Source organism: Bos indicus x Bos taurus, chromosome 7, assembly GCF_003369695.1.
Source record: "Bos indicus x Bos taurus breed Angus x Brahman F1 hybrid chromosome 7, Bos_hybrid_MaternalHap_v2.0, whole genome shotgun sequence".
NCBI lineage: Eukaryota > Metazoa > Chordata > Mammalia > Artiodactyla > Bovidae > Bos > Bos indicus x Bos taurus.
This window is the reverse complement of record NC_040082.1, coordinates 22,686,019-22,699,587: the sequence shown is the minus strand read 5'-3', so window position 1 is coordinate 22,699,587 and position 13,569 is coordinate 22,686,019. Positions and strand designations below refer to the sequence as shown.

Sequence of the window (13,569 nt, the reverse complement as noted above, 5' to 3'; positions counted from 1 at the left end):
AGGAAAGAAAAAAAGGCCATAACTCCTTCCCTTAAGGTGCAAGCATTGTAAGATTGGGAAGAATATGTTAATGTGCTGAAAGGCAGTCTGAGGACTTTAGGAACTATGGTCCCTTTGGGCACTACAGCACTATAGCAACGGGAATGGTTTTCACCAATCAAGATTAAGAGAAACCATTCCAGTGGAAATTACACTCCATATTGTCATTTGAAACCTACCTCCTTTAGAATGGGTAAACTTTTTCTCATAGAATACAGTAGTCTGGAAATCTACAGTAGTCTGGAAATCTACAATAGTCTGGAAATCTTCAGCAGTCTGGAAAATCTACTGAACCTGACTGGAAAAATACTTCAATTTTCAGGCCGCCTACTTCTACTTCAGTCATACCCTTTAATGTAATTAATCAGAATTACTGCTGTCTTTGATGAAGCAATAGGAGCTGACATCTAATTTTACTATAGATCTTAAGTAATTATTAGCTTATGCCAAAACAAAGAGGATGGTCATCGCCACTGACTAGCCTACATTATAGGCTACATATAGTATGTCCATGGAGTACCAGGAGTTCTTAGATCACATTTTGAGAACCACTATGCTAGGGTACCTTATGCTAGTGTCTTCTTGGAGAGTGTACGCCTTGGATATACAGATGGGAAGTTCATGCTTCTAGTAAGGCCAGAGATAGAAACTCCAAGTGTGCAACTTTCAGGAAAACTTCAAAAAAGCTTCAGGCTGAGATGTTCACAATTTACTCACTAGATTGCCTAGAAATGATTTTGGGTAAAATAAATTTTGATTTTTTTTTAAGTGTAGGAAGTTTCTTTTCTTTCATCTGTAATATTCAGCATTTTAGCCGTATCTCACACTTTTATCAGAGATGCTTAATCATTTTTTGGTTTACTTTTCAAGAAACCTGAAATGAGGTTGGGTTTTCTATGACTTTGCTAAATAAATATGCAATTGAGGTAAAGTCCACCTCATTTTAAATTTGCATTTTTCTCAGAGAATGCATATTTATCAGTCTCTAGTCCCAGATTTTTGTCATCATTGGAATAGTCTGTGGTTGGGAACATGAATGAACCACACACACACACACACATACTCCCACCACATCCTCCCCTACCATAGTATAAAGTTTACAAGTTTTTCATTCTACTTGCCACTGATTGAAATTCTGATTTCAAAAAAATAATGAAACAAATTGAGAAATCCTTAGATTTTACTTCATCTAAGCACTCAGCAAGGGAAATGAGCTTAATTTGAAAAATGATGGTGATATGCCTAGACTTCCTATCCAGCAGGGAGATTTATAGCATGAATAAGATGCCAAGAAATGAACCAATAGAGCACTGTGTGTGATTGTCTTTAAAGGGGAAAAATATCCTACAGGACTCGTGAGCCATTATTTCAAATGCTTGTGTAAATATGGTTTAGTTCATCATCACCTTTTTCAATTATGTTTATGTTCAGCTTCAAAGTAGAGCCTCTGCTTCCTTGTTTAAAATGCCACCAACTGAACTAGCATTTTCATTAATACAAACAATGTTTACAGTGCCCAGAAATGATGGTAGGAATATAGGAGTCTTTTGCTATTTATAAACTAGACATATCTCAAAACGGTGCCCTGTTAGCTCTGGCTTAGCTTTTGAACAAAGCCAGTTAAAATATTATAGTTTTTAGGTTCTTCATGAAATTTTCATATTTCTTAAATAATTGTTATATGTATATAGATAAAAATAATATGATCATTTTTATTTTAAAAAATATACTTTGCATACCTAAACAGATTAGGAATTAAATCATAGCTTCTGAATAGAAAACTATTTTTCAGGAAAGTTATAGAACCACTAAATATTTGGAAACACATCTATAGCTCTGTTTGTAGCTGAAGTTTTATATTTAGAAAACTATAAAATATTTAAATTGCTTTAAATATAGTGAGTATAGTGGTTAAGAGCAAGGACTAGGAGAAAACTGCCTGAGTTTGAATCCTTGTTTCACTAATGAATTTATCTCCATGAACTTGGAGAGTTTCAGCTCTCTGTGCCAGCTTCCTCACCTGTAATATGGGGTTAATAATGGATCCTATCTCAGAGGCTTGTTGCAAAGATTAAAGAGTAAATATTTGTTAGAGAGAATAATGAAATAAAAGTGTTTATTCCTGTTAGTATGGCATTTCACAATCATAAACAAGGGTTCAAGAAGAAATAAAAAATACGTAAGGTATGGCACAAACAAAAAGAAGCTTTTGTAGGTGGGAGGCTGTGAAGGACACCTTTACATCTTTGGTCCACTCTAAGAACCAGGATATTATCTGTAAGTATTACTCAGTCTTCCTGACACATGTACCTTTCCTTAGTAATGCATGCACCTTTCCTTAGTAATGCATGCTAAGTTGCTTTAGTAGTGTCAAACTCTGCAACCCCATGGACCGTAGCCTGCCAGGCTCCTCTGTCCGTGGGTTTCTCTAGGCAGGAAACTGGAGTGGGTTGCCATGCCCTGGTGGCTCAGATGGTAAAGAATATGCCTGCAATGCGTGAGTCTAGCTTCCTAGACTTCTCCCCTGAAGAAGGGAAAAGTGAAAGTGAAAGTCGTTCAGTTGTGTCTGACTCTTTGCAACCCCATGGACTATATAGTCCATGGAATTCTCCAGGCCAGAATACTGGAGTGGGTAGCCAGGGGATCTTCCTAACCCAGGGATCTTCTCCAGGGGATCTTCCTAACCCAGGGATCCAAACCCAGGTCTCCCACATTGCAGGCAGATTCTTTACCAGCTGAGCTACCAGGGAAGCCTGTGAAAAGGGAAAGACTACCCATTCCAGTATTCTTGCCAGGAGAGTTCCATGGACGGGGCAGCCTGGTGGGCTATAGTCCTGAGGTTACAGAGAGTCAGACATGACTGAGTGACTAACACTTTCTTAGTAATACTTGAAGACAAAGTTTTTAAATATTTAGAGATCATCAAAAAGCTAACTAAGAACAATTGAGTAGTGAATTAACTGACCTTCTGCTTTATTGTCCAGGGTTCCCTAGTCTTCAGAGTTGACAAGCTGGCATTTGATTGTCTCTCCTTCCCAGGTTTAGTCAATAGATAAACTCAGTTTATCATTCTTTCTGATTAGTTAAAATTTGGATCATCATTATTTTTCTTCTTTGTCAATTCCTCCTTTCTGCTTTTCTGTTGCTCAACCGAATTTCTCCTTTCCCAAACTACAGATGAATTTTTTTAAAGGAATATATAGTATCCCACTTCATCAGGTTGCTTATATCTAGCTCTCCTGTTTCTAACAGCATGAAAGACATGCTATTAAATTTGTCGGGGGACTGAATGATGCTTACTGCCCTGCCAGTTCTCAAGGGTAACAATCCTAGTTGATTCCTCACCAGCCTCTAAATCAAAATAGGAAAGAATGGTCTTCTGGTACAATATACTAGTTTAAAGATACTGGTCTGGTCTTACTGCTTGAAGTCACAGGTTAGAAGAAGACAGAACCATATATCTTGGAATCTGAACTGGTGACCTAGACAGCACCTGTTAAATTCACCAGAGCTATTCTAGCTCATAAAGTGATTAGTCACTATTGGTTTGAAAATAGACGTCAAGGAAGAGAAAAAGAACACACTGAAAACCAAGCTTGAACTAAGGACCTTTAGAAAATCACTCTAATACTGACTCAACCATGCTCAGTGGGAAGACTTACTTTATTGAATCCATACTTTATAAGGATGCCTTCTTAGAAGACGCCCAGTTATTTTTTTTTTTAAATCCTTGTTCAGCAGAAAGCATTTTAGATAATAGAAGGAAGAAGGACCAAAGATGCTAATAACTCCACATCCTCATCCCTTCCTTTGACCTATTTTCACTGAAGTTCAGGCAAAGCAGCATGGAGAGCAAAGTATGGCAGCATGGCAGAAAGAACTCTGGACTAGGTGATGGGGTTGTGGTATGGTCTAAGGTCTGATACCTGGGAAAGCCCATTTCTCTACCTGAATTTGAACATGTGTTTACAAGAAAAGGTAATGATATGTACCTCACAGAAATGTTGTGAAGATTAAATGAGACGTCTGTAGGTTGAAACAGTAATATTAGATATTATTTTTTTTACTAGCAATAAATTATCTTGATGTTATAGATCTAAATAATTAAGGTCCCAAACTAAACTAGACAAATGACTGCTTTGACTTTTTTTGTCCCAGAAATTCATGCTGCTAAGTCACTTCAGTCGTGTCCAACTCTGTGCAACCCCATAGACGGCAGCCCACCAGGCTCCCCCGTCCCTGGGATTCTCCAGGCAAGAACACTGGAGTGGGTTGCCATTTCCTTCTCCAATGTATGAAAGTGAAAAGTGAAAGTGAAGTCGCTGAGTCTTGTCCAACTCTTAGCGACCCCATGGACTGCAGCCTACCAGGCTCCTCCATCCATGGGATTTTCCAGGCAAGAGTACTGGAGTGGGGTGCCATTGCCTTCTCCATAGAAATTCATAATCAGCACATCTTCTGGGATGTAGTACATGAAGTGTACAGGGCTCAGGCATTAGGAGATGAAAGGTCTGAAAACAGACTGATTAAGGCACTTTGAATTCACCTATCAGTCGTCTCTGACCCTTGGTTTTTCTTTCTGTGACGCAGGGCTTATGACACCCATTTTGCAGAGGATTAGTGATAATGTATGACAGTGCCTAGCATAGTGAATAGCTCCCAGTAAACCACTATTATAGGATGTTTTTTCTTTTTTGCTTTCTGTGCCTTCATATTATCATCCATACTACAGGGTTGCTTTTGTTGACAATTGCTTTAAGGTCCTCAGGCATTGTGCTTCATAAATAGTAAGTGTTGACAAGATTGTAGCTTAAAAAGATATCATCTGGATTGATAAATCATCCAATGTTAATATAGTGGGCTCAAACATTCTTTTCTGTTCAGATATCCTAACTAGAAACTCTGTAGAAACTCAAGATTCTGAGGAATGTAAACACTGATCAGACACGGTTCTGCCTTCAGCAAGCTTACATCTTAGTAGGAGGTATTTCTTTCACTAAAATCTGTGTCTAGTCAAATGTGGTCTTTGTATGGTGATTGGGCTATGAAGTAAGAAAAAGAAAAATGTTTTCAGAGATTGAAGTCAAACTTCTGTCAAGGGGACGAGTGATGGGAACTGGGTTAGGGCTGTGGCAGGGAGGATTAAAGTCTCTTAACTATACTTTATTGTCAGGCCCAGTATAGGAGATTCACGTTCATTGTTTTAGTTAACCCTAAAGCAAACCTATGAGACGGTTGCAAGATGTGGACTCTATGGTTGAAAACAGTTGGCAACGTAGAGAAGTGAAACTACTTATCTAAGATCAGGCACCCAATGAATGCTGGAGATGGGATTTCAATCACTAACACAGGGAGTAGATTAGAAAGTGGGTCTCGTTCAATTTAATAAAAAACAATTTAACCTGAGTATCTACCCTTCTGCAAAAAATTCTTATTTTCCCTCTTGGATTCTTCTCTTTTCCTTTTTTATTGGGCCCAGTAATAAGTTCAATTCTGGATTTTGGAGCCCTATGATCAGGACTATAGTCATCTTTTCGTGCATATAACCCAAAGGGTTTAATTTATTTTTTTAACCCTCATACTTACATCAAGAAGAACTGATAGCTATTTCAGATGTGCTAGTGTTTAGCATTTATGAAAGGAAAGTCACTCAATGTTAAGTTAATTGTAGAAATACGGTATAGAATGTGCCACAATTAAGATATATGACTATCACTTATCCTTTTATTTAACAAATACTTGCTGATTATTGCTCCCACCCCCTAAATAAGTCACAAATCTTTAAAAACAGTTTTAGATAATCCTTGTAGTCAACACAAGGACCAAATTAACACGGCCTAGCAGAAAGGATTTTTTCCTTATGTACCAACAAATCTGAGGATGGATAATCCAGGATATGGAGAGGTGAAGAGATCAAGGAGTCTCTTTATCTTTTTCTTTTTCTCTTCCTTTTTCCCTCCTTGAATTCCTTCCTTCCTGTTAGAACACTTAACAGGATATCTACCCTCATAACTAGAGAAAATCTGCTGTACAACTGAGTCTGTTTCTTAAAAGAAATTCTGGGAAGCTCCAGCTACCAATTTCACCTTCTCCTTGGTCAAAATCTATTACATGGTTACTCTAGGAGCAAGGAAATCTGTGCTGTGGTTTGGATTGTAAAAACTGGAAGAAAAAGAAAAATATCATCATAGAGACAGAAAGAGGTCTTTTTAGAACATTAAGACTTTTACTTTTCCAGCCTCCATCGTAAAGAAAAGCAAGGCAGAACAGAGTTGTGAATGGCTTTGAGGAAGCTATCAGCTCATCCACAGCGTTGGACACAGGAAGCTAACTGGCCTTGCCAGGACTGTGTTTGTTGCTACAAAGGGCATTCTAGTTCTTCTACTTACTGTGAATCACATTCAAGTTTCCTAACCTCTGTCAAACTTACCTGCTTATTTTAAAGTATTCTTATAGTGCTTAAAGTATTGTATAAGACGGTAAAGGGAAAAAAAGTGCTTAACATCACACCTGGCACAAAGTGAACTTTAAGGAATATGAGCAACTATAAAAATATACTCATTGATATTGTATAGTATAATACTCCTACTTCTCCTTGATTAAAGTGAGCTTTTTTACGTTATCTGCATATTGTCTTTAGTTTCTGGCTTTGTTATTTTTTGTCCTAGGAATATTCTTCTTGAGCTCTGGATGTGTCCTCATGACACAGACCACACTGGACACCAACTCAGATTTTGGGGGAAGGTTTCACGACCGTTAAGTGCAGACGTGCTGATCACTGGGCCCCTTGATACACAGCGGCTAAGCTCTCCTCTCAAGCTGGTGGGGCTGATGCTGCCTTGAAGTGCTGAGAGAAGCCATGACAATTCACGGCAAGGTCTTTATTGTTAGAACTCTTGCATCATGACATCTTTATTCATGTGAAAATACAGGATGAATTTCAACTATATGATATTGTTTATGTTCATCAGAAATGTTATTTGTCTTTACAAAGTCTAGTTTCAATGAACCGACTATGTAATGGATATTAAATAAACATGGAATTTTACATGTTCATAATATTTGGTTTCTTGTTGTGATTTTGATGAACTATACTTTCAAGCACTGTCAGTTCATCCTTATTTACAAACGAAACGTTTGCTTGTAGTGGAGTGATATAGTGACTTGCTTTAAGTCAACTTTTCTAGTCAATGTTTAATGTGAAATTGACTCATATGTTCTTTTAGGCCACATTTACATTTCCCTCTGTATAACATGTATTATACTATTTTAACTTAGTGCTGTGAGCTATATAAACCAAAGACATTCTAATTCTGTTTTTAATGTATTTTTCCAAGGTAAATAATTTATAATGCACTAATAAAAGTAAGGAGCTCATATTAAAAGAATTGTATGACCTACTGAAATTTATCTATGAAAACTGATTCTCTTAAAAATAATTTCGTGAAATTTTTTTGTACAAATTTGACTTTATTACATGAATTCTTGACAACAAATATAAAACAAAAAGAACTTAAACTCTCCCTCTTCATCATTTAACACACTGAAGAGAAGTAATTGAATACTCTCTAACTTTATGATTTTGGGGTTTCTTAGAAAAAGAAATCATATGAATGTAAACATATCAGTCGTACATATCAATTCCAGCTATCTATTTAAACTAAAAGTCCTTTTCAAAGTACATCTAGTCATCTAGTCTTTTCACAAATATAAAGTGATATAAATAAAATGTTTTCATCTTGCCATCCAGGAGAAGAAATGTCATTTTTTTTTCCCTTTGGAAGGCTGAAAATAAGTAATCCTGAGCCTAACAGGTACTTTATATCAGGACTCATAAGCATCACGTGAGATAAGAAAAGCTATGAAAGGGCAAACAAATATTCCAAGCACTAAGGTTCCTTTAACTTTAAAAGGCTTATTCAAAATGGACAGTCATGGCATACTAGGACCACCTAACATTGTCACGTACAAATCTGTGTATTAACATTCTGCCTTTGCAGGGAGGCACCAGGAAGAGGCTGGGGAAGGGAAAGGACCAGCTTTCAGAGAAAGTTTCAAACAACAGGATGATGGTGTCTGATCTTTAGTTTTGAAGTTGCAGGTGGTGGTGGAAATAAGGGAAAGGAGGAGGGAACTGGAAAACCTGAAGAGTAGAAGGAATGGAAGAAGTCTGTAGGAATTTTAGTGACAAAATGCAGATTCCTATGACTATGCTTCAGAGCATCCTAGCACCAGTTTGCTAGGGGCAGCAAGATTATTTAAAAAGAGTCAGAACCTCAGAGTCATAAGAAATAGCTTCTTATGCCATTTCTTGGATTGGGATACTTTTGTGGGTGACTAACCTCACCCATTCCTGGGATTCTTTCCATTTGACTAGTTTCATTTTTCAGGCAGTGACCTTTCCCTGACCTCGGCCCCAAACTCCAGGTCACCTTGCTGTAGCCTTGGTGCAGGGCTGAATAGAGAGCTTACCAGATTGTTGGCACCAGATAAGTGGTACTGAGCACAATCGTCCTCTTTCATGAGCGGGAGGGAAGTTGCCTTTCCTAGGGTTCAGAGATCTGGGCTGACTTACGCCTCCTTTTCATTTTGTTGTCCAGTAATTTTCCCTCTGGCCAGATCTGCAAACTGGTTGCCTTGCAGGAAGGTGACATGCATCACTGATGCAAAAAGAAAAAAAAAATACTATTGGCCTCGGCACAGATTCAACGGTACTTCCAAACAGTTTCATTTTATGATGAACTAGGTCAATTATTTGCCCCAAATAATTAAAAACTTTCATCGCTTAAACTTAATCTCATCTCTTTATGTTCCTATGTTGTCTTCTGATTATACTCCTCCTCTGTGTCAAAGCGTTATCTGAACATCTAGCTTGGCCAGTTTTCTATTCCACCACCCCCAAATTATCCTGGGAAAGACGTTCCTCCTCCTCAAACTGAAAACAACCTGTATGTTCCAAGTTTTTAGATAGTGAAAGGATAATTTTTTGATCATGTATCAGAGATTCCAGCCTCAATCATTAGCTTCCATGTTGCCATGTAGCCATGACTCCACAAGCAGCATGGTCATTTCTAACGTTCTAGACTTTTCTGCTCTTCTTTTTAAGGAAGAAACCTAATGAGCCCTAATGCTGAGATTCAAGGGCTACAGTGAATGGCAAATTCTGACATGCCACATTGAAATGCAAAGCCAGTATACCAGCCTGCCTCTTTTGAATAAATCAGTATGGCCATACTGACAGTTTTCCTGCCTACCTCTCTATATTCTGTATTTGCTCCCATTCTAAGGATGTCAGCACTGAAGATGGACAAAAAAGGAGAAATAAAGAAAAAGAAGAAGGATCTCAGGAGTGAGTCGAAAACATCAAGCTAATCTTTTATCTTGGCATCCAATTTAGTTCTTGGAAAAACAGTGTTTCAAAATATTTTTCAAATGATTAGTTTCATGTCTTGCATTTGGACATTTAATTAGGCTTAAGGGAAAAAAGACGGAAGTTTTTAATACTATTTTGCTATGTAAAATACTCATGAACGTTTCTACCATCTTAGGTAATTCTCTATCAAACACACTTGTGATTCCAAGAGGCCTGGCCGGGGCCGCCGCAGCACGCAACCGTCAGCCAATGCCAGCTCCGCACAGGATGCATTGTACCCCGCGCTCTCTAAAGCAATCAAACGAGTCTGCAAATGTTCTTCAAAGAATACATCTAGAATGTTACTTCGTTAAACATCTCCTTGGCATTCATTCTATTTTCCACTTTGAATTGCTGCATTTAGTTTTGTAATGACCTTCTATAGCAAGGAGGTTTTATTAACTCTTTGATCTTCTAGCTTTGGGATGAAAACAAAGAAAATATAAATGAGCACTTTGTACACTGTCTTATAGAGGAGGCCAGAAGAAAAAAGGAAATATGTTTTCATCAAACAGATTGGCCTGTGTGGAGACTTTCAGCCCTTCCTGTTCTTTTCTCCCTTTAAGCAAAATGCTTATCAATGTTGTACATGTGTTTGTTTTAATGTCTGAATAACGAGATCTTTGTTTCTCTTCTCTCTAGCATCCATAGCTGAGGTGAGGGTCAGATATCTCTTTGTGGATTTTCTTTTTAAGGCGTTCTTCATCCTCGGTTTTCTCTAACCCTAAGTGCCATTCTTGGGAAATCTGCCATCGTCTTTATGGGATGAAGGCAGCCTTGCTCTCTTTCCAAGTGTTCCTTTTTGTGTGTCTCTGTGAGTGTGGCAGGCGAGTGGATCTGTGGTCAGGTAGTCGCCTAATTCTGTGATGAGAAAAGCCTGAGAACTCCGCCTCTGAATTCCAATTCTGTACTTCAGTGTAACCTGTCACTATATTCTGACATGGAGTCTCAGAATTTGTTTATCTTGCCCCTAACATCCTAAATTCATGGCATTATCAGTTTAGAGATGGGACACTGCCTTTCACGTTGGCTGACTGTGTTTTAACTCTTTGTCATCCTTTGGTTTGTTTCCTTTTATATTCTCATATGATTCTATGGTCTTGGTCTTTATCACAACTTTGGAAGCAAACCTTCAGGTAAAATATGACAAAATACCAGCATTTTATGATAAAAATTAAATCCAAAGAGTGGAAATAGTTACTAAACAGAACAAACTTTTCCTTTCCCCAATCTTATAATCAGCCATTCACGACATCTTAGTTAGCATCTTGATATTTGAAGCTCTTATGTGTTGTTAAATTTAAAGCAACTTGAACTAAGAACCCCTTGGACTTTCTGGATTTGCTCAATCCAGACTCTAGAATAACAGGTGATGTAATTGGATGCTGGTAATGCTATCTGGTCCTTTTGTAGTACCTTCGGTTTATTTGAAATGAAAAGCCTTTTTTTTTAAATCTCCAAATGTTTTCATTTTGTTTTGGCTAAGGTTTTCTTTTACCTAACTCATGCAACACTATCACTGTTACTGGTGTGCTGAGAATGGTAAAGTAAATGATATTTTAACAAATGAGTGATAATTTGCCTAGGTGCTTTGCTCAGGTAAATTTGGCTCACTATTAGAACTCACACCTTTTAATTTCCTCTTTGCTCTAATTTGCTTTTCTGGGTCACGCAAAGGGTGGGGGGAATGATCAACTACTGAAATGGGAGATAGTCAGCTTTTCATCCTTGGTGTTTTCTCAAGTGATGGTCTCATCTGTAAGAGGAGTGCCAGCCAGTTTGGTCAACCCCTTTTCACATCCTCACTTGGTGCCTTTTAGTTGTTTTTTTGGAGAATAACTCATTCCTGATCCTAGCAATTCTTTATTTTGTTTAATGTTTATTTGTCTTATTATACTTCAAACTAAGATGAAAACTTGCTTATGCTCTAGAATATGTTCTATAAATATTTTGCAATGATATTAATAACAATAAATCACAACACTGTGAGACTGTGTCTATTAGGAAATTTGTATTTATAGATAAGTTACTGACTTTGAAAGGATGTCAGTCTGGCAGTTGTGATCAGAAAATAGCCTCAATTTACAAACACATCAGGAATATTCCTAAATATTCTACTGAAATACCTTTCTGTAACAAAACAAGCAATAGAGCAATCAATATTTACATACACGCAGTGCTTTAACCTTGGGTATAAAGCAAGATAACAAGCGAAGAGAATAACTTAAAGCAGTTATTAAAGGAAAATTATATATATAATACTGAAATTTGAGATCTTGAAATGCTAATTGTTTTAAATGGTTCCAGAGAGATTGGGAAAGATTGGGGGGAAAAATTAAATGACTTACAGAATTCTCTTCTATTTTTATCTTTTGGTGGTCCATTAAGAAAAAGTTCAAAACAGTATAACATTTATTCAGAGGCTAATAGCATTTTAACCTATTTGATAATGTTTTATGCTTCTTTCAAAAATCTTAAACTATGCAATCACAAAATAATATTGTGGTAAGTGTACATAGGGTGTACCATTAAACTGTTGAAGAGGAAAGCCCTTTATCATGGACAATTACTTATTTAGATTTTTCATCCATGTTACTAGGTCAAAGAGTAAATTTGTTTTCCTACTTTGCAAAATGGTGGGGGAAAAGAATTTAAGGATCAAGGGCTCTTGTGAAAAGTTCTGATTGCCTCGATGCTTGTAGAGAAAAAAACCTAAGGGGCTCTTGGCTAAAAAATGGTGAATTAATTACACGCACTTATCTCTTCTTCCACAACCTCTACCAAAATGATAGCAAAAAATAACAAAGGTATTTGCCTCTAAGAAAAGAAATGAGAAAGAAAAAAATAGTGAACATGGGATTTCAATAACTATTTAGAAGAAAAGCAGATAGACAAGTACATGAAGATCAGAGGAACAGAGCCAGGAGTGTGCCAAAACGTCCTGAGAGCCTGAATGCAGAGGGAGGGTGGAGTGTAGGGCTAAATACTTAAAGGAGGGGTGGAGAGCTTGAATATGACAGAGAGAACACCCAGATCTCCTCCCTCCCTTCACACTCAACACACACACACACACACACACACACACACACACACACTTCACTCTCTCTCCAGCAGGAGAGAAGGGGTTAGTCTCCAAAGAAAATAAACTATATTGGGTCTTGTTCTAAGGATCCCGGCATAGCAGAGGCTGAGGCTAACGCATAAGACTGAAATAAATCAAAGTTTAATACTAAATTATAACACTCTATCCCCTTCTCTAGCTCTGCTCTTAAATCACTTGTAGCCAGGTACATGCTTTCCTAGGTAGGAGACTTCAAGAGAGCTCTCTAGAGAAACTGAGTGGTCCCCAAGAAAAGACCTATACAAACTGAAATTTGGGTTCACCTCAGAAAGTGCTGGTTGACCCCCACAGTGAAGTCCAGTCATTAGTAAGCTCTTCCTGTACATGCAGAGCTTTCGCACAGCTTTATAATGTTCTATTTTTAAAATATAATTGGGCAATTAAGGATCATCAGACAGATAAGTAAAGTCTTCCAAGTGAAAGTCAGAAATAAACTCTAAAGACAGAGGGAAAGATAGTGACCCAAAGAAAAGAGGAAAAAAATTCAAATTCACTGTCAGTGTCTTCAGATATATGAGAAAAAATTGGGTCCATAAAGCAAGAATAGAATGTTGTGGAAAAGGAACAATAAAAGAAATAACTTCTGAATATGAAAAATATATTATAGTCAATTAAAAATTCAAAAGAAAAGTAAAAAGATAAAATTAAGAAAATGTTTCAGAAAGCAGAACAAGTCAAAGAATTGGAAACAAAGTGAGAAAAGATAGGAGAAAAGAATTACCATCTATCTCAATATAATGACTACACAAAGAAAATCTATTCCTTTCATAACTGTGAAGAGTAGATATTCCATGTGGCTAGTGTTATGGCCCTCATGAATTTTGCAATGGATGAAAATGCCACAACTCATAGGGGATGGTCTTCAGAGAGTTGAGAAATGGCCAAGCTCACCAATGTTAGTATGGTCCAAACTTGAATAAACACAATTTTCCATGGGTTCGAGGATTCCAGACTGACCGAAGTCACTGCTAGTACTGAGTACAGAGTGGGTGGCCAG

General features: G+C 37.4%; 1 long non-coding RNA gene across 1 annotated transcript in view; it reads left to right on the top strand.

Moving 5' to 3' along the window:
* LOC113895018 overlaps positions 1-7,100 on the top strand; it is a 41,663-nt gene extending 34,563 nt beyond the window's left edge. Inside the window, exon 4 of the long non-coding RNA XR_003511740.1 lies at positions 6,708-7,100. This is a non-coding gene — a long non-coding RNA (uncharacterized LOC113895018). The remainder of the gene's footprint in view (positions 1-6,707) is intronic.
* Positions 7,101-13,569: the final 6,469 nt, after the last annotated feature.